The 21,516-nt window shown below is 36.0% G+C and overlaps 2 long non-coding RNA genes across 2 annotated transcripts; one reads left to right on the plus strand and one right to left on the minus strand.

Moving 5' to 3' along the window:
- The first annotated feature begins 1,448 nt into the window (after positions 1 to 1,448).
- Positions 1,449 to 2,158, plus strand: LOC110699884. The gene is made up of 2 exons (XR_002507002.1): positions 1,449 to 1,534; positions 1,825 to 2,158. It is a non-coding gene; the product is annotated as an uncharacterized LOC110699884 (long non-coding RNA).
- A 2,479-nt stretch (positions 2,159 to 4,637) lies between these two features.
- LOC110699719 lies at positions 4,638 to 9,799 on the minus strand. The gene is made up of 2 exons (XR_002506971.1): positions 9,760 to 9,799; positions 4,638 to 9,664 (listed from the first exon to the last, which is right to left on the minus strand). It is a non-coding gene; the product is annotated as an uncharacterized LOC110699719 (long non-coding RNA).
- Between the last annotated feature and the right edge of the window lie 11,717 nt (positions 9,800 to 21,516).

Here is a 21,516-nt window from a genome sequence, read left to right on the forward strand (position 1 = left end):
TCGAATTTAGGGTTCTTTTTTTGCGGATTTAGGATTCGAATATAGGGTATTCGAATTTAGGATTTCGGATTCAACGCACAACAAACTGCTTGTTTTCTCTCTTTTTTGTGCAATAGTGTGTATAGCACAATGATTATATTAGTGGCTTTGCAGCCATTTTTTTTCTTGCATATATTCATTGCTGTAATGTTCTGTATCAATTTTGATTCATTGATTAAATATATCAGGTTTTGGGTAATTAAACTCGTGTTATTAAAATTGAAAACCGGGGTTTATTTTTTTCCTTTTTTTGTTGGTCATTAGTTCAGTTCATAGCAGTAGTCATCCAAATTACGGTGTTACAACTACTTGTGTATAATTCCTACCCCGATACACTTAGGAATAAGAATAAGTTCTGCTAAAAATTGTTCGTTAAGTAAACAATTCAGGCTAAACAAAACTTTTAAACTCGATTAATGAGCAAGCATAGCTTGAACAACTTGGCATTACTTGTTCTGCTTGCATCAATTCGTCATGTCTAAAAACAAATCTGGCTTATTCTCTATGTTCTATTTTTTCTTATTTTTGCGAATCTATAGTTCGAATTTAGGGTTCTTTTTTTGCGGATTTAGGATTCGAATTTAGGGTTCGATTTTTGCTGATTTTTTTGGATTTTGATTTCGAAATTGGTGATGTTGGTGCGATTGCTCCTGTTTGTAGGGGTTGTGGTGTGGTGATTGATTTATGCAGCAGCAGCTAATTGGTTAGGGTTTGTTGGTTGTGAACTTGTGATTGCAGGGCTGAAAATAAACTTTAGAACATAGGTAGAAAAAATTTGGAACATAGGAAAAAATTAAAACATAGGTTGAAATAATTTAGAACATGGTGTTGATCTTTCTACGTTGTTCCTGTCGATATATTTATAGAATGTCAATGTTATGATCTAAAATACACTTTTAATATATGCAAGCAACTGACATAGCTTAGCATGTTCTAAACTCTTTTAAAGCATGTTCTAAACTCTTTTAGAACATGGTGTTGATCATAGTGGAAATATATGAAGTAACCAGCATTATTCGTTCAGCACTTCTGGTTATTCTCCATTTTGTTTTATGGGAAGTTTTGAAGCTAGATGTGGTGCTCTTCCATTCAAAAGGAATAGGATTGTGGTTTGTCTTAGGGGAGCCTTGGTGCAAGGCAAAATTTTATTGCATATCCAATTATTTGAGCCGATGCTGTTGCAGCAAAGTTTCTGATGCTGCAGCTCAATTTATCATGTTTTTGTTTCATTTGTCTTTTAAATTTCTGGTTTACTCATTCTATTTTGGGTTTTTCACTCTCCAGCATGTTCTAAACTCTTTTTAAGCATGTTCTAAACTCTTTTTCAGCATATTCTAAGTTATTCCTATCTTCAAAAATATAATAATAATGTTGGAATGTTATTAATGTTTTTAATTTCTTAAAATTGCAGCAAAATGCAAGGCCAAAATGAAGAAAAATTAGAAGGAGGAGTTACTAATATACAAGAAGAAGAAATTACTTATGTAAGAAAAAGGTAACTAAACTAATGTTCGAAAGTTTACCTATTATGTTTTAAACTTTGTTCTAAAGTTTTCCATTATGTTCTAAAGTTTTCCCTTAAGTTCTAAAGATTTGTATTATGTTCTAAAGTTTTCCATTATGTTCTAAAGTTTTCCATTATGTTCTAAAGTTTTCTCTTATTTTCTAAAGATTTGTATTATGTTCTAATGTGTATCCATTATAGTTTATGTTAATCTTATCCCTTTATATTTGCACTCTATTTAATGTTAGTTGTATTCTAATTATTTTTTATTGTTTTTAAAGGAAAGTTGAAAACGTTGAAGCGGAAGTAATCGATAAATCGGAATTTGAGAAGCATATTGCAAGTAAAAGTGTTGCTATAAGACATAGAAAACTTCCAACAAGGCTTCAACCACCTCGAAAATTGCAAAAAAAAGGAAGGAGGAGAAAAAGATCAAGAAGAAGGAAAAGATCAAAAAGAAGAAGAGGGTAATAATGTTGAGGATGATGACGAGAATAATGATAGTGAAGATGATGGTGAGGAGGATAATAAGGGTGATGTAAAGATGAAAGAGAAAGATGAAAAAGAGGAGATGGAAGATGATAGTGAGGAGGAACAAAAAATCAATAAAAAAAATCAAACTTAGGTAATAATACTCTTTAATCTTTACAATCTTTCATTTATCATTTAAAAAGATAAATTTGTTTAGATGTGGCTCATGATGAACTAATCTTGTTGCATGATGTACATATTCATGGAAACTGAAAATGTGAAGAAGAAGAAAAGAAAGATTGAAAAAGAAGAAGATGGTGGGGATGTCCAAGTAGTAGAAGCTAATGAGCAAGATAAACTAGTTAAGATGCAACCTTATCAAAGAGTACCTCCTACTCAATTCATGAAGGATGTGTTGATAAATCTTTCGGAGAAACATAAGCAAGCTATTCGGAACATTGGTTTTGGAGGCTTTTTGGAATTGGATTTACCAATCCATATTAATTCTATATAAGTAGTATAATGTTATGTTCTAAAATCATATTCTAAAATCATAAGTATTATCAATTTTATGTTCAAAATTATGATCTGACATGTTTGAATTGCTATACACTAATGTTCTAAATTATATGATTATGCTCTAAATTATGTGCATATGTTCTAAATAATATGATTATGTTCGAAATTAGTTATATTCTAAATTATGTGCATATGTTCGAAATTGTATGATTATGTTCTAAATTATGTGCATATGTTCTAAATAATATGATTATGTTGTAAATTAGTTATGTTCTAAAGTTACTTCTTGTGTTCTAAAATTATGATCTCTCATGTTTGAATTGCTATACACTAATGTTCTAAATTAATTTTTTGTTATGTTCTAATGAATGTTTATTATGTTCTAAAATAGAACTTTTTTTTATTCTATAATGTTCTAAATTATGTTCTAAAGTTTAAATATTATTCTAAATGTTTTAATCTTCTATGTTCTAAAGATTGACTATTATGTTCTAAATATAGTTGTATTGTGCTCTAAATCTTACATTTTTCATCATAATTCTAGGTTGACAGAAAACTTGGTTACGAATTTTGACACGGAGAGATGTTGTTTGATGTTACCTAAGAGAAAACAAGAAATCTTTTTGGATGCAATTGATGTTCATTTGGCTTATGGGTTGCCATTGGGAGGCAAAAGGATTGAGCAACCAAATGATGAGTCAAATTTGAAATGGAGAAAGTTTCTAAAAGATTGGAGAAGCAAGTTTGGCCTCAAAAAGGTATGATGATATAATGTGGTTATGTTTTAAATTTTATGTTCTAAAGTATGAATTTTATGTTCTAAAACGCAGATCTTTTATGTAGTTATTTGACTTGTAATGTTCTAAATTATATTTAGCTATTTTTATGATAATATATTGGTATAAGATGGTTATGTTATAAATTGTATGTTCTAAAGTATTTTGCTTATGTTCTAAAGTGTTTTCTGCTTTAAAATAGATCTATTATATTCTAAACTTTAGAACATAATGGAAAACTTTAGAACATAATGCTTATTATGTTCTAAATTATAGTCTCCTATGTTATAGATATTGACTATTATCTCCATATAGGTTTTAATTTATATGTTTTTTTTACCTCTAAAAGGGAAGTCCAACCAACAAGAGATTGATTGACAGAATTCAAGAATTGAAGAAGGAAAAAAGCAGTTTATGATGAATTTCTTTGGAACTTTGTGGTATGTGTTGTCAATTGTTGCATCCAATCAACAAACAATATACAAGTATACATTAAATTCTTGTATAGTTGTATGGATGTAAAGAAAATTGCTGAATTGGATTGGTGCACATTTGTGATTGAGCACTTGAAAGATTCTGTTAATGTATGGAAGAAGGGAAATTCTTACTTTACAGGTCCTTTACCTTTTCTAATGGTAAGTTTTAAGTTCTTACCATTATGTATATATGTTATTCTTGTTATGTTGAAAATGTGTGAAAAATATTCTAATTAATTCTTAACATGTACTAAATAGGCATTCCATTTTGATCGTCTACAAAGAGGAGGGTTAGAAAAACCAAGAAAAAGTCCACTAATATCAATGTGGACTAAGGAAAGGACTCAAGTGATATATAAGTTTGAAAAAAATCATGGATTTGGATATGGAAAACTCTTGGAAAGATTGGAATCAATTGTGGTATGATATTTGTATATGCTTATGTTTAAACACTACACTTTATATTCTATCTATATTCACTAGGCGAAAAACCCCAATCCCCACCGGTTCAAACCATACATTCCCCACCGGTTTTGATTTGGGGGTGCGAAATCCCAAAAGATTTCCCACCGGTTCAAAATCGGTGGCAAAAACCATTTTTCCCACCGGTTTTGGAGTGAACCGGTGGCAAAAGCTTTTGATTTATGTTATAGTTGAGCACTTTTCCCACCGGTTTTGGGGTGAACCGGTGGCAAAACTATAACATTTCCCACCGGTTTTCACACTGACCCGGTGGCAAAAGTGCCCCAAAAAATAATTTTTTTTTTTTTTTTTTTTTTTGCATTTTTCTCACTTAAATTGTACCAAATACTTATATATAATCATAATATACATAAAACACATATATTTGCCTCAATAACTTGTAATATTACACTTTAAAAACTGAAAAAAAAAACATATAGCTGTTTTGCTGGGCCTGGTGCTACAATGTTGTGAACGATAGTGCATGTCAACAAGATAATTATAAAAGCTGCCCAGGATATCATAACTACTGCTGTTCTGCTTCTGCTACTGCTACTGCTACTGCTGTTCTGCTACTGCTTCTGCTACTATTGTTCTGCTTCTGCTACTTTGTGTTCTGCTTGCTGTTCTGCTATTGCTATTCTGCTACTGCTTGCATTGCTTTGCTGTTCTGCTATTGCTATTCTGCTACTGCTTAAAAAAATGTATTTGTTGGAATCTGTGTTAATAAATTAGAAGAAAAAAATCCATTCAGCAAGGTGATTTTTCTAAGAGCATAACATGGATACTGGAAACTATATGCAACAAAATAACCTAATAAAGAACCATAGAGTTGCATGATCCCTAAAGAGAAACATCAGACCCATAGTCTAAACTAGATGCAGCATTCTTTTCTGAAAGAAAGTAAAAGAACTTCAATCACTTGGACCACATGGCCAACAACCCGTACTATTCAGACACCTCATTTTATATCGTGTTGAATGCTAGGTACTTGACACTAAAATAAGTGTGTAGACAATTTATTATCACATTACGGACCAAAATCATCCAAAATCTTTCATAAAGCAGCTAAGTCTGACACTTAGTAACATAGCTTCTTATCATCCATTGGTTTTCCCTCTCTCCTTCTTAGAGACAGTGTATTGCGAGTTCATAAATCTAAAGGTGTGGACAAAGCTAAATAAGGTCAGAGCCCATACGCTACAAGTAACAACTAACAGCGGTACGAAAATCCAAGATAGAAACAGATAAGGTCAAAGTGAGGGTTAAATAAATTTCAAAGGAAAAGAAATACTTGGATAAGAGAGAATGTGTGGTCCAAAAAATCTAAATTATATAAGATTTACCGAGAAAGGAAAGATGTCAAGTGAGTACGAAATTCATGAAATGGACCAAAACAGAAAGTAGATAGCAATTCATGGAACGAAGGTAGTAGTTAATAATAAAATGGCACTTTGTATCATGATAGCAATAGAAAATTAAATGTTTGTAAAATAAGACAAAAGAAAACATCCATATAATAAAAGAAAAGACTGGCTTCATCATCAAAAACACCACATGCAATCCTAATAAGACAAAGGAAGATATCCATATACGAGTAATAGAAGAAAAAACTGCTTCATCATCAAAAACACCAAATACAATCCCTCCTAAAATAAAAATGCTAATATGATATTTTATGAGTCGGCAAGGAATTCGTTTGACAAAATTTGTTGGCTAGTTAGTAAGGCATACACTGAATCAACTTATTGCATGTTTATGCTTAGAAGCCTTAGACCTCAACTCTTTTGAATAAGTCGTCTCAAGACCTGCTGATTGCAGCAAAAATAAGTTGTGAGACCGATCTCATCATACAACTATAATTCTAGCGGCGAAATGCCTCTGCCTATTGCTAGAAATTTGTTTGATCACCTCACATGAATGATGCAAACTACAATATCCCAACAATAAAAATTAGTTTCTGCTTCATAGTTCAGAGAAATTTAAAGTTCAAATGCTTCATTATTATACATATGCAACAAGCTATGATCAATCAAATGATCCAGAATTCACAAATTAAGTTAAGAAATAATTAATCTGATCATATATATCCCTCTTCATTTTTAAGAATCTTACATTTCTGTAACAAATGAACTCTTTTAATTATTTCTTCCACAATTCAGATCAGATGAACCCGATTCGGATTTCATACACTTAACAGATTATCAAGCATATTCAAACAAATGATCCTCAGAAAATAACATATATACTGTACATAACTTTAACCGTATATGTTTACATCATCAAAATATGCATTAATAATAAGAATTTTATACTAGTTACTACCATCAGCAATCATTATTCATTACACTGCAAACATATAGAAGTAGCAATTATATAAACTAGTTCATTCAAAAACTCTAAGCAATCTGGGTAACTTTTACAAGTTAAATCATCCCTTACTTCAGGGTACTTTGCAGGAAAGCAGAAGCATGCTACAAAGACAGGTTACTTCAGGTTTCACTTGAGAATGCTTATTCACATGATTAGGTGTTCATAAATGAAATCATCAAGCAAATATAAACCATGATAGTAGACTTGATGCCGAACTGCAATAAAAAATTCTGGTAGAAATAAAGAAAATCTAAGACTAGGACAAACTAACTAACATCCGAAATCATGGCTTAAGAACACTAATCTCCTATAGAAACTTGTACCTTAATCAGTGAAGATACTCCGGGGCTAAGTACCCCATTGTCTTAGCTAGAATAGTTGGTTTCCTCAAACTAGAATCTCGGTCATAGACCTCAACCAATCCAAAATCACCAAGTTTAGGGTTAAAATCCAAATCAAGCATCACATTACAAGTCTTTAACATCCCTATGAATGACTTGCCTGTTGCATTATATTCTTCATGCAAGTATCCAAATTTAACATAAAAATCAAGAAAGAGTAGCGATTAAACTACCTATTTCGGTGCTCATTTAACCTTGAGATTGATATATATGAGTAGCTTGATCAGGATATTTATCATTGATTAATTTTGTTTTTTTTTTAATGTAAATAGTAGGATTAATTGAATTCAAAATATTTTAATTTGAATTAAATTTTAAGTCACAAAATAATGGTACAAATATATAAAAAAATGAATAATTCATGAATCCATCAAGGGTTTTTTTATCCAAAACTTCTCAAACTGTGTTACCTCAACGGACAAACCGGAGCAAATCACAGTGAGAAGTATGAAAGTGAGTCCCTTCATCATATGGATTATCCTAGTGTAACTGTGTAACTAATCATCAACCCCTAACATAGTCAAAACTTCTGCCTAAAAGTCTCAACAACCATTTCACATGATTGGAATCTAATGGCAAATAGTGTTGACTAGAAATTGGGATGAAAATCTCATTTTTTGGACACACATCATTGATGCAAACAAACTGTATACCCCCATAATACAGAGCAAATTGTATTCACTTAAGGTTATATATACCCTATTAACCATCAAGTAAATCATTCTTAAATCACCATCATTATCATACCCATTAGCATAACAATCTTATAGCCATCAAGTACATCAAGGACAAATCACCAACATTATCATAATCATTAACACAACAATCTTATAGCCATCAAGTAAATCATTCTCAAATCCCCAACATTATCATAACATTTAACGTAACAATATTATAGCCATTAATTAAATCATTCTCAAATCACCAACATTTTCTCAATCATCAACATAAGCATATTCATCAACATAACAATCTAATAATCATAATCATCATCATAAGCATAAGCATAAGCATAATCAATATCATAACTATCTCATAATCATAATCTCAATCAATATCATAGACATATATAATCAACATAACAATCTCATAATCATAATCAATATCATATCATAATCACACTCCCAACACCAACAGTGAACTTCACATCACTAAACGCAACCAAGCATATATAATACCCCCGGCCAACAACAAATCACAGTTGCTGGCATCCAAATATATTTTCCAATACAACTAACCTAAATAAGATAAAATTAAAATAATTCAATAAAAACTAAAAATGGAGAGAGAAGACTTAGCTGAGTGATTAGTAGAATTGATTAATATTACTGCCAATGTCAAGATGAATAAAGCTTTTAGGAGCATATCCATTCTATAAGCTGCCTGAAAAAAGAATATATACCTAAATTGGTGGCAAAATTCAAAAGATTAGATAGTTGGATCAATAAATGCACAATAATTACTACTTAGTTCGAAATGATTGATGGAGCCACTGCAGGACATTAAACACATACATGAAGACTACTGTAATGTAGAATTAATTAAGCATTAAGAGAAGTAAAGGCTTCCTTTTGACGGCTCAGAGGCCTTATTGCCTTAAGCATATAATTACAAAAATAAAATATGAGAACACGTATGATAACAGAGTCCAACGATATAAAAAAGAAACTGCTATTAAATATGTAAATATGATTGGGTGAATTGGTGCAAGACAAAAGGGGAATTATATCCTGCGAATTGCAAGGACATGGAATAATATTCTATTGCAAACACATGAACTTGACTAATTATGTTATTCAACAGATACATTTTGATATTTCACAAGCTTTAGTTGTTACTGACATTAATATTCAGCTAAAGACCAGGAAATCAGAGAAGATGGAACTTCATTACCTCATTGAACAATACATCATATTTCTAGAGTAAAACCAGCCCTCAAAAGTGTAGGTCTATTTTACCGGTAACCCATAAAAATCAGAAACTTTAACTTTCAAAATCTATCAGCTGAATAAACCAAGACAGATAATCATTAATTACTACTACAAAAAAAAAGTAGATTTTATGCACCAAATTCATTTAAAAAACAAATTCAAAGATTCATCAAAAGGACAACCATATAAACAAATTGATAAAAACTAATCAAAATTACAAACAACTCAAGCAAATTAAAATAAATAGTTGAATTCATAGTTTCATACCTTCAAGTCTAACATGATGAATGATTCCTGAAGTATAATTCAACAAACCTTCAAAAGGGTACAACTGGCTGTAAACCATAGGGATACTAAGAGTACAATTCCACCTTAAGTTCCTCCTTATCTCTCCTACATTCTCTCCCTTTCTCATTGTCTTCCTTCGATTTTCATTCTTTCTTACCTTTTTAGGTAAATTTCGACTGCTCCCATGAACTGGGTAATAAATTGGATAATAATTACAATTTCATTAAGCAACCCTTGAATAATATTAAGCCCAAATTTCAACAAAAAACCAAATTTTCAGGGAAAAAAACTACCTGAAAATGGATCCATCAGAAGCAACAGAGAAAGAAAGAAACGCATTCTGAAAACAGCAATCAAGTACTGCAGCTTCTGTTTGAACTTCTAATCTAAGCTTACTGCTTTCCACATCCACCAACCTAATACTCTAAAAATATTGAAGAAAAAATTAATTAAATTGAGTGAAATTCAAAAGAAAATTGTGAATAATAATTTATGAAGAAGCAAATAATAGTAACTTACAGAATCCCAAGATGAAATGAGAAGATTGTTGGATTCTAGAGCAAATCGTACACGAGTAATCGTAAGATAGCACGATTGTTATGAACAATAATCAACATTAAAATGTAATAACTATAAATAACACAATTGTCTTCATCAAATTAACCCTAGAATTTCAAACTTGCTCAATTCAAATTGAATCTTTAATATAAAGAAAGAGAGATTACTTAGACCAGATCTATGCAGAAGACATTGATAAAGGAAAGATATGGAGGAGCGGAGAAGAATGCGACGGCGAAGAGTGACGATAGTGGTGGAGCCGTGGAGAGCAGGTGAAGCATGAGGGTGACAGTAGGTCATGAGAACCTCGAAGCGGCTCCGGTGAGGATGACGGTGACTGGGAAAGTCGCGGCTGCTCAAAATCGCAGCCCTCGTAGAAGATGAAGAAGAATGAAGGAGGAGAGAGAAGCTAAGGTAGGTGAGAGAGGAGGAGATTTCGAGGAAGGAGAAAGAAAGAAGATATTTCGGTTTTATTTTTAAGAACATTCGCACCGGTTCGAACCGAACCGGTGCGAAAACTCATTTTTCCCACCGGTTTGATTAAAACCGGTGGGAAAAGTATTTTTCCCAATTCCACCCATTTCTTTTCCCACCGGTTTTCAAGAACCGGTGCGAAAAGTGCGGTGCGGAATTCAATTTTTCTACTAGTGATTTGCTTACGTTCTAAATTTTACCCATTATGTTCTAAACTATATACTTTATGTGATAAACTGTTTTAATATTTAACCCTATATATTCCAAAACTATATACTTTATGTGATAAACTGTTTTAACATTTACCCCTAAATATTCTAAACTTTATATTCAACTTACTTTTGCCTATGTTCTAAAGTTTACCCTGTATGTCCTAAAGTTTACCCTGTATGTTCTAAAGTTTACCCTTTATGTTCTAAAGTTTACCCTTTATGTTCTAAAGTTTATTCTTTATGTTGTAAAGTTTATCCTTTATATTCTAATCACTCAACTTACTTTTGCCTATGTTCTAATCACTCAACTTACTTTTGCCTATGTTCTAATCACTCAACTTACTTTTGCCTATGTTCTAAAGTTTACCCTGTATGTTCTTTTTACCCTATATATTCTAAAGTTCTCTCTTTATGCTCTAAAGTTTATCCTTTATATTCTAAATTTTGTAATTCATATATTATAATGTGTAGGAAGAAAACAAGAAACAATCAAGACAAGAGGACAAGGAAAAGAGAAAGGAAGAGTTATCAATGGTAATTATATCTTTTAAATTATTACTATATATGCTTATCTTGTAAAAATTGAAAACACTTTATTCTAACCTTTATATTATAATCTTTAAAATTTATGTTGTTGTTTTCTAAATTTTATAATTTATATACTAGAAGGCACCAAAAGGAAAAAAGAAACAACCAAAATAAAAGGAAAAGGAGAAGAGAATAGAAAAAACATCAATGGTAACTATACCTTTTTAATTATAATTACATATGCTTAACATCTTAATATGTAGATACTTTATACTTTATGCTCTTGTTATTTTAAGTTTTTATGTAGGTGTTCTAATATTTGTATTTTATGTTTTGGAAGGCACATAAAGAAAAGGAAACAAAAAACAAAGGCAAAGAGGGAAGAATAGAACAACCATCAATTGGTTCTAGTTCTACAACTTCTCGAAATGACATGATGGTATGATTTAGTTTATGTTCTAAATTATATTTTATGTTCCATTTAATCCTTTTTTGTTAAATTATCCATGTTATGTCCTTTATGTTCTAAATTATTTTTGTGTTCTAATGAAGGGCTTTTTGAGCAAATTTGGAGATTTGGCAAAACCACTTGCCTCGAATGTTAAAGAGATGTATGGCATGTTAGAACAAGCAAAAGATCTTTTTGTTGAGGAAGAAACAACAGGAAAAATGCAACATCTCATAGACAACATATGGTGCAAGTACACAACAAAGGCATTATAATTATGTTCTAAAGTATTTTCTGGTTGTGTTCTAAAGTATTTTCAGCTTATTTTCTAAAGTATAATAAATTAATATAAATATTATATATTATGTTCTAAATTATAATTTCTTATTTTATAGACATTCGTGAACCAAGAAGAAAAGAAAAGCCCTTCTATACTTAGTCAAGATCAACATGTCTTCGATGAACCGACATTTATTGAAGAATTGGATATGGTTATGGATAAGGCATGGAAGAAATTCGAGGAAAAAAGCTCACCAAAGACACCGACAGTTGGTAATTTCACATGTACATGCTTAATTTCCAAATTATACTTATGTTCAAAATCAGATGCTTATGATTTAAAGTACTTTCTTATGTTCTAAAACATGCGCTTAAATCATATGCTTATGTTCTAAATTATATGGTTATGTTCTAAATTAGCTATGTTCTAATTATTTTTTGTTATGCTATAATACTTAATTTTTATGATCTAATTGTTATGCAGATTTGAGATCAAAGAAAGAGGAAAAAGATAAGAACAAAGAGAGTGAAATAAGGAAAATAAAGACAAAAACTTGTTGATTCCCTCACCAGTAGTTGGTAATTTCACATTATTTTCAAATTCATTTTTTATGTACTAATATTTACTAGATATGTTCTAATGTTACTTCTTATGTTCTAAATTTTTTTTAGTTATGTTTTAAAGTTAATTCTTGATTTTTTACATTCTAACTATTTCTAGGTTGTCTCCTAATTGTTTCTACTTATGGTCTAATAGATACTTATGTTCTAACTATTTATAGGTTGTGTAATAATTGTTTATATTTCTTATATTCTAACTATTTCTAGGTTGTGTAATAATTGTTTATATTTCTTATGTTCTAATTATTTCTAGGTTGTATAATAATTGTTTATATTTCTTATGTTCTAACTATTTTTAGGTTGTATAATAATTGTTTATATTTCTTATGTTCTAACTATTTCTAGGTTGTGTAATGATTGTTTATATTTCTTATGTTCTAAAGTTACTTTTTATTTTCTAATTATTTCTTGCTATTTGCTATAATACTTAATTTTTATGCTCTAATTGCTGTGAAGATTTGGGATCAAAAGAAGAACAAAAAGAGCAGGACAGAAAAGAGAGAAACAAGGAGGAAAAAATTGAGAAGAAAGATGATCAAAATTGTGTGGAAAATGTGGAGAAGAAAGAGAAAAGGAATGAGGAGTCACCAAAAACTCCAATGCTTCCAAAAAAGAAGCAACCTTTTGATATAACTCCTCCAAGTTTCAACTTGTTGACCCCCTCACCAGCAGTTGGTAGTTTTACATTATTTCAAACTCATTTCTTATGAACTAATATTACTATATTTGTTCTAAAGTTACTTCTTATGTTATAAATTTTTTCTGTTATATTCTAAAGTTATTTCTGATGTTCTAAATTTTTTCTAAATCAGATGCTTATGTTTTAAACTACTTTCTTATGTTCTAAATTATGTGCATATGCTCTAAATTATATGATTATGTTCTATATTATGTGCATATGATCTAAATAATATGATTATGTTCTAAATTAGTTATGCCCTAAATTACGTGCATATTTTCTAAATAATATGATTATGTTCGAAATTAGTTATGTTCTAAATTATGTGCATATGTTCTAAATTGTATGATTATGTTCTAAATTATGTGCATATGTTCTAAATAATATGATTATGTTGTAAATTTAGTTATGTTCTTAAGTTACTTCTTGTGTTCTAAATTTTTCTGGTTATATTCTAGTTATTTCTAATGTTCTAAATTTTTTCTGGTTATGTTCTAACTATTTCTATGTTATGTCCTTATTGTTTCTACTTATGGTTTGATTTTTACTTCTTATGTTTTAATAATTACATTTTATGGTCTAATAGTTACTTATGTTCTAAATATTTTTTGTTACGATCTAAAAGTTACTTCTTATGTCCCTTCAATTAAAGATGTCCCAGAAAATCAAGAAGATAATGAAGCAGAAATCACTTACGAAGAAGTGACAACAAATATTCTAAATTGTGCTTTTCAGAATCCAGATCATCCACCTACATTGGATGAAGAGAAGAAGGAAAAAGAGGAGAAGCAAGAAGAGGAAAAAGAGGAGAAGAAAGAAGAGGAAAAAGAGAAGCAAGAGGGGAAGAAAGAAGAAAAAGTGAAGAAGAAAGAAGAGGAAAAAGAGGAGAAGCAAGAGGAGAAGAAAGAAGAAAAGGGGAAGAAGAAAGAGGAGGAAAAAAAGGAGGAAAAAAAGGAGAACCAAGAGGAGAAGAAAGAAGAAAAGGGGAAGAAGAAAGAGGAGGAAAAAGAGGAGAACCAAGAGGAGAAGAAAGAAGATGAAGGAAGCAAGAATGAAGAGAAGAACAAAGAAGAAAAAAATGAGAATAAGAAAGGGTAATCATTTTGTAAACATTAGATCTTTAGGTTAGAAATATTTAGAAAAGTTAGGTTAAACTTTAAAACAAATTTTGGTTATGGTTTAGTTAAATTTTAATTTAGAACTTGGTAATAATAAATTTTTGTTTGATTTGGTTATGGTTTTTGTTATCTATAAATTTTGGTTTGATTTTGTTATGGTTTTTGTTATCTATGTGATATTTTTTAATTGAATTAAGTAGGAAGTAAGGAGAAGAAAAAGGTGAACAAAAGACACGGAAAAAAAGAGGAAAGGATAAGCTTCCAATGTACTTGCGTTCACCTTTCATGGTTGAACATGAAAAACTTTTCAAGAATGTGGACAATAGAAAGGTAGCTGAGTATGCTTTTGCTCAGGGAGATAATAAGTAAGACTTTAAAACTTCAAAATTATATTCTAAACTAAATGTTCTAAGTTATAAGTTATGTACTAAACTTTATGCTTATATTCTAAAATATATGTTCTAAGTTATATGCTTATGTTCTAAGTTATATGCTTATGTTCTAAGCTATATGCTTATATTCTAAAATATATGTTCTAAGCTATCTAAATTGCATGCTTATCTTCTAAATTGCATGCTTATGTCCTAAACTATATGATCTAAGCTATAAGTTATGTTCTAAACTGAACGCTTATTTTCTAAACTTCATTCTTATGTTCTAAACTGCGTGTTCTAAGCTACGAGATTATGTTATAAAGTACGTTTAAAACTATATGCTTATTGTTTCGGGGTTTTCTGATGTCCTGCGGGAGAGTTACAATTCCGAGACTGGAACCGGACGCCTGTACCTGCAAAATAACGGAGACTCCTGAGAGCTCCGCCTCCAACGGTCAAGTTAGTACCTGATTAAGGAGTAATTAATACGGAAATTAAAGTAATAAGATCTCTCTAGGTGAGAGTGTTTAATGTTGGTAATCTGCGTCGTTAGCGAGATTAGCCGGTTATTAGAGTTCCGTAATGTTTCTGTTCTTCTCTTGATTTCTTGATGTTTTCTTTTCTGCTTAATTAATGAGGATTAATTAAGTATTTATAGCCTTGAGAAGCGTGCCACTCTCTAGGTTTAGGGTAAACCTAGGGCTGACCGGGCCTCTAGACAGGATTGGGCCTTGTTGGCCGGTTTTCCCATTTGGCATGGGTGGACACGTGGCGTGTCTCAATTGGTCCGTAGAGGACGTATCTGTGATTGACACGTGGCAGGCTCCTATTGGCCTTCGTGACGGACACGTGGCGGAACCTGGTTGGTCCACTTGTCAGACGGTGATTGGTGGATAAAAATCCCCTAATCATTTGCCCCTCACAGGTGGCACGTGACTGGTCACGTGTCGCCTGTGACAGGTGTCGCACGGTGACAGGCGACGGCCTGCTACAGGTGTCACCTTGCAAACGGCCGAGAGATTTTCCCGCCCATATTTTGAATTTGGAAGCGACCTTTCGCCTTCTCACCTTGCCTATATAAGGAAGTGCTGACTTCGGTCATTTTCACATTTGAGAACTTTGCGAGAACATTCGGACCCTGAACTTGCTCTGACATTTCGGACCTTTTCTGCCTACCGCCTGTTCTGACAAGCCGACTACACCGGACTTCCAGAACTTCATCAACCGTCACTCGTTCAGGTAACTCAGTTCTCTTACTCTTAATTTTCTTTTTATTTTTTGAAATGGCACCACGGAAGCACACGACACGACCTAAGTTAGTGATCAGCCGGTCACCGGGGACGGCTGAATCTAGGACTAGGAGTGCCGCCTGCCCTTTTCTGGACCCATCTTTGCCCTTTATACAAAGTCCGACTGTATCTGTGTCTATGCAGAACGTGATGGCCAGAACAAAACAGACTGCTATGATATCAAACTCAGACGGCTCCTCCCAAAGGGTGCTCCTTAGTGAAACATCTGACCAGGCGCCAGATGTAGAATTGAAACGAGGCGGCTGCCAAGCCGACAGTTCTGAGAGAGGGGCCAAGGGGGTCCCTTCCCATCTTACCGTTGACATGTCTAATTTTCCTTCTGCTCCTTCTAAGGGAGAGGAGGCGGGCCCCTCTGGGAGAGGGGAGGAGTCGTCCTCTTCGGAATCGTCAGAGGACGAGTCCGAGTCCAGCTCTTCTGGCCACAGTTCTCCAGGCTTAGAAGAAAGACATAGCCGCCTACAAGAGGCGAGACTTTCTCATGCAGTTGAGAAGGGGGACAATTGGGCGGAGCCGTCCGCCTCTTACAGAGAGGAAAACGCCCCCTACTACTGCATGGTACCCCGGGGCCGGATCGCAACCATGCAAGACAAAGTGGCGAGCTTTATTGCTAACCACAGAATGGGCCCGGAATTTTTACTGTTCGTGCCGGATCCAGAAGACACTGTCGTCTGGCCGGCTGGTACCAGCTATGATGACGGCTGCTTTGGCTGCTATGTGGCGGCCATCAAAGCTGGACTGCGCTTCCCATTACATCCGGCTGTTCAGCGGATTTTAGATGGGTATGATTTGGGGTTATGGCAGTTAGCCCCCAACTCTTGGGTAAACGTACTCGGCTATGTGGCCGGGTGCGAAATGTACGGGGTGGAGCCAAGCTTTGAGGCTTTCGCCCACATGAACTATCTCAGCCGGACCCCTAAGTCGGGAGGTACCGGCTGGTATCAATTAACAAGCCATAGGGGTTACCTCATGACGAGAGGTAAGGCGAACAAATGGAAGGATTGGCGGAACACCTTCCTTATCATTGAGGGTTCAGACACGGAGCTGAACCAACGTTTTAACAAGTGGAATAGGGATCCGCCTCTTCTCGCAGGCGGCCGCAGCATGCCGCCTGTTCCCCCAAAGGCTAAAAGAGAGATCCTAGACAAAGGACTCTTCAAAGTAGAGACTAGGGTGAACCCTACTTCAGGGGTACGAGAGCAAGTACCCCTAAACTGCGTCCCGAGCTTCAAGTGGCTCTATGACGAGTACTTTTTGGCCGCCTGTGGCCTCAGCAGTCGGTGCTCTAGAGGTAGCCGGCCTGACAAATACTCTGTTTTTTTCACGCCTTGTTTACTTGGGATCTTTACTAAATTTGCTGTTTATTTTTTGCAGCTGACGCCATGAGTAAAATAACAGCATCCAAGACTGCGGCGGCCATGTTGCGGGCCTCTCTCATGCAACAGTCTTATGCCGACTCCCCCAACAAGGGGGCACCCTTGGTAGGCTTCGAAAACTCTTCCTCTTTTAGTTGTCTTATGCATATACTAACTCTTTTTGTTTTCAGTCTGGCACTCCAAGAGCTTCTTCCTCGCAACAGCCGGACCCCAAGGCCCGGAGGACGACTGTTGCAATCTCTCCTGGGTCTTCCAGGAAAACAGTGGCGGCTGAGAAGCAGCCGGCCACTTCTTCTAAAGCCACGGCGGGGCCGCCTAGAAGTATGGACAATCACTTGTAAAAATTTCACACTTGCTTCCTTCTTGACTATGTCTAACTTGCTTTTTTCTTACGCTTGATGCAACCGGCCCTCAGGGGCTTGACTTGGTTGAGGTAGCCAAGTCCATGGTCAAAGTAGTTCCTCCATCTGAAAGGGAGGCGGTCAGGGGTGCCGGCACCCTTGACCTTGATGGGATTTCAGGGGTCCTTGCTGAGGTATACTTAGCATATTTTTGAGTATTTGAGTTCCAGGACACCTGTTATCTTTTTTGTTTGGAAACTGACGCCTGTTTTTTTTTTTTTTTTTTTTTTTTTACTTAGGCCCTGCTCCGAGTCAACAGCCTTCGCAAGCCGATTGATCGGAAAAACAAAGAGGTAAAGGCCGCAAAAGCTATGGCCGCCTCCAGCTGTGATAAGGCAATGTTTCAAATTGCCCAAAATGAAGTACTGACCATTGATCTTCTTTATTATCAGGCGCAGGCTACCGCCGCTGTTCGGGCTCAGTTAGAGGCGGCCCAGAAGAAGATTGACGAGCTGGAGGCGACCGTCACAAATCTTAAGGCCGAGCTGAAACCTCTTCGCCAAAAAATGCACTCTTACGAAGCCATGGAGAAATCTTTGGCCAACGTAAAAGAACGCCTGGTGAGCCAAGAGAAGAGTCTTACCCAAGAGCTCTCGGAAAAGGCCGAGCAAGAGAAGAAAGAGCTCGTCCGGGAGATGGTGGAAGACTCCGCTCAAATCCAGCGCATGACCTGGGGCCGCCTGTTCCCCAGTGCCGACTTTGCCTCATGGGAAAGAACGTACCGCCAGTGTTCGGAAACATATAATCAAGAGATCCTGGCGGCTGCCGAAGAAGAGGCATTGGAAGATGCGTTGGAGGAGGAAGAGCCGGTTGTGGCGCTTGTGCCACTTGGGGGTAAGGCATCAAAAGAGGGTGCAGCTGAAGCCGAGTCCAGCAAGAAGAATGCTGACCAGGCGGCAGCTGCTAATACTGAACTGCCCCCTTCTTAAGCTTACTGTATTTTTTCCACGGCCTGCGTGCCGTTTGCTTTGTAATTACCCGACCAGAGGGCCGGGGTTTTGAATATTCTGCTGGTCTTTAATGACCGGCTTATTTTTAATCAAATTTTTGTTTTGATTCAAATTTGTCTAAGTATTCCATATCTAATATCCCTTTGTTCACTAGACCGACTGTTGTGTATGGCCGAACGTTAAGACAGGTACAAATAGTAAGTACGCCGCCTATGCCCCTGGACGACTGGTTGTCTGTTTCCAGGATAGACGATCAGTCGGCCATTTATTCAATCGGTATTCGAACTATTTATTCAATCGGTCCGACCAAGTGAATAGTATTACCTAGTCGCCAAGGAATTAAGTAGGATAACAAGCGGCGGGTGCCGGTTGTTTCCCTTTATTGCCAATGTTGGCTTTTAACTCGTAATTTGTTAACTTAGCAAGAGTAGTGGTTGAGAGCCCTTGTTTATTAAAAACAGATGGACGACTCATACCTTTTAAGCTCCATACTAAGTTTGAGTGACTATTAAGTTAACATAGGAGTTACTTAGTCTTCGTCACAATCTAGATTGAGTAGTAGAGGTACCAGGCGGCGTAGGCCGGCTATACCCCTTGATTCGCCAATGTTTGTTGGCTATTAACTCAATAGGTTACCTAGTAGGAATAGGGGTTTGAGTGCCCTTGTTTGTTTAAAACAGGCGGACAACTCAAACTTTTTAGGTTCCATACCAAATTTGAAGGAGTGACTATGAGTTAACGTTGGAGTTACTCAGTCGCCGTCACTTTTGTTTGAGAAGTAGAGGTACCAGGCGGCGTAGGCCGGCTAGACCCCTTGATTCGCCAATGTTTGTTGGCTATTAACTCAATAGGTACCCCCTGCATTTATCCCAAGTAATACAGGCGGTCATCTGACTCAGATGTCAACTGCTACCACTGGTTTGGTTAGTGATAGAGTTATCCTTGTCTCAAAAACGGCTACGTGGTTGCCCTTGGGGACAGTCGTATAGGTGCCGTGTAATTAGTTTATAGAACAATGTTCCACCCAAAAGGGAGCTGCTCTCTGCGACGAATTTCATCCGGATGGATGCCGTCGGACGCCTGCTATGATGTTGGGACAGGTCGTATTAGTTTTGTAGATTTGATCAGGTGGCTTGGCGCCTGGTCTGATCATTCGGCCGGTGGCCTTGGTAAGTTCTTGGTGAACGTAGGTGCTAAGTAAAAGAAGGGTAGCCGCCTGTTAGGCACAGGGTCGGCCAGGCCCTAATCTTTTTAGCTAAGTATTGTGAGTAAAATACTCAATGGAGAGTAGCCGACTGTAAAGGAACAGACGGCATGCCCCTCTGAAGATAGAGTGAAAAACTCAATGGAGAGTAGCCGACTGTAAAGGTACAGACGGCATGCCCCTCTGCAGATAGAGTGAAAAACTCAATGGAGAGTAGCCGACTGTAAAGGTACAGACGGCATGCCCCTCGTAATACAAAATTGAATAGTAAGTGCAAACTTTATTAAGTAGCTCTTTACTTTACATCACTCAGAAGAAATATTTTTTAAGGTTATCTACATTCCAAGTTCGAGGCAACGGTTGTCCGTCTGGTGTTTCCAGACGGTAGGTACCGTCCCTGACTTCCTCATAGATTCGGTAGGGTCCTTCCCAGTTGGGAGTTAGTTTGCCAGACTCATTAGCCCTACCAACTGCTTCCATTTTTCTAAGTACAAAGTCCCCTACTTTGAGTGGACGCCTGTGTACTTTTTTGTTGTATGATCTAGTCATTCTCAGACGATAGATCTCATGGCGCAAAACAGCATTGCCCCTCTTTTCAGGAAGTGAGTCTAATGCCAGGCGCATGGCTTCCCTGTTTGCCTCTTCGTCATATAGCATTACTCGAAGAGTCGGCTCGTAGTGTTCTATTGGAAGAACAGCTTCCGCACCATAAGTTAGGAGGAATGGAGTTTCTCCAGTCGCCCCTTTTTCAGTCGTCCTAATGGCCTAGAGAACATGTGGTAATTCATCCGCCCATAGGCCGCCTGCTCGTTCAATCTTTTTCTTGAGACCGTCTGAGATGATTTTATTAAAGGCTTCTACCTGGCCGTTTGCTTGTGGACGGCCGACAGATGCAAAGTAGTGTGCAATTCCTTGGTCTCCCAACCAGCTTTTGAGAACAGGCGTCTCAAATTGGGGACCATTATCAAAAACCATAGACATGGGAACCCCGAACCGAGTGATGACGTTTTTCCAAATGAATGAAATTACATCTTTCGTCTTGATTCCCTTTACAGCCTCCGCCTCTACCCATTTAGTGAAGTAGTCAACGGCAACAAGTATATACCTTCTGCCGCCTGTAGCAGGCGTATATGGACCCAGAATGTCCATGCCCCACTTAGCAAACGGTAGTGGGCTGTGAATGGTAGTGAGGTCAGTAGCCGGACGGTGAATTAATTTGCCAAACCTTTGGCACTTGTCACATTTTTTCACCATCTCCATTGCATCTGCTTCCAAAGTAGGCCAAAAGTAGCCCTGCCGCCTTGCCCTTTGAGCAAGCATCCTACCACCTACATGAGAAGCACAGAAACCAGAGTGAAGATCATCTAGTATCTCTCGTCCCTTTTCAGGAGTAACACACTTTAAGAAGGGTTGAAGGTACCCCCTCTTGTGAAGTTCTCCCTGTATCATTTCAAAACAGGAGGCTCGTTTTTTCAGTGCTGCCGCCTGTTGAGGATCATCCGGCAGTGTACCGTTTGTCAGATATGCCCTGATTGAATCCATCCAGGTTGAGCTTCCGTCTAGGATTCCAATAGGGTTTTCCTCGATGCTTCTCTTCTCCATTACTTCCCAAAAAACAGTTCGAGGAGTATCGGAGGAGGCGGATGATGCTAATTTTGACAGTGCATCTGCCTGGTTGTTTTCTGATCTCGGCACTTGGATCAGATGGAAATCCTCAAGGGAGCCGACTGCTTGTCGGACCGCCTGT

Source organism: Chenopodium quinoa, unplaced genomic scaffold, assembly GCF_001683475.1.
Source record: "Chenopodium quinoa cultivar QQ74 unplaced genomic scaffold, ASM168347v1, whole genome shotgun sequence".
NCBI lineage: Eukaryota > Viridiplantae > Streptophyta > Magnoliopsida > Caryophyllales > Amaranthaceae > Chenopodium > Chenopodium quinoa.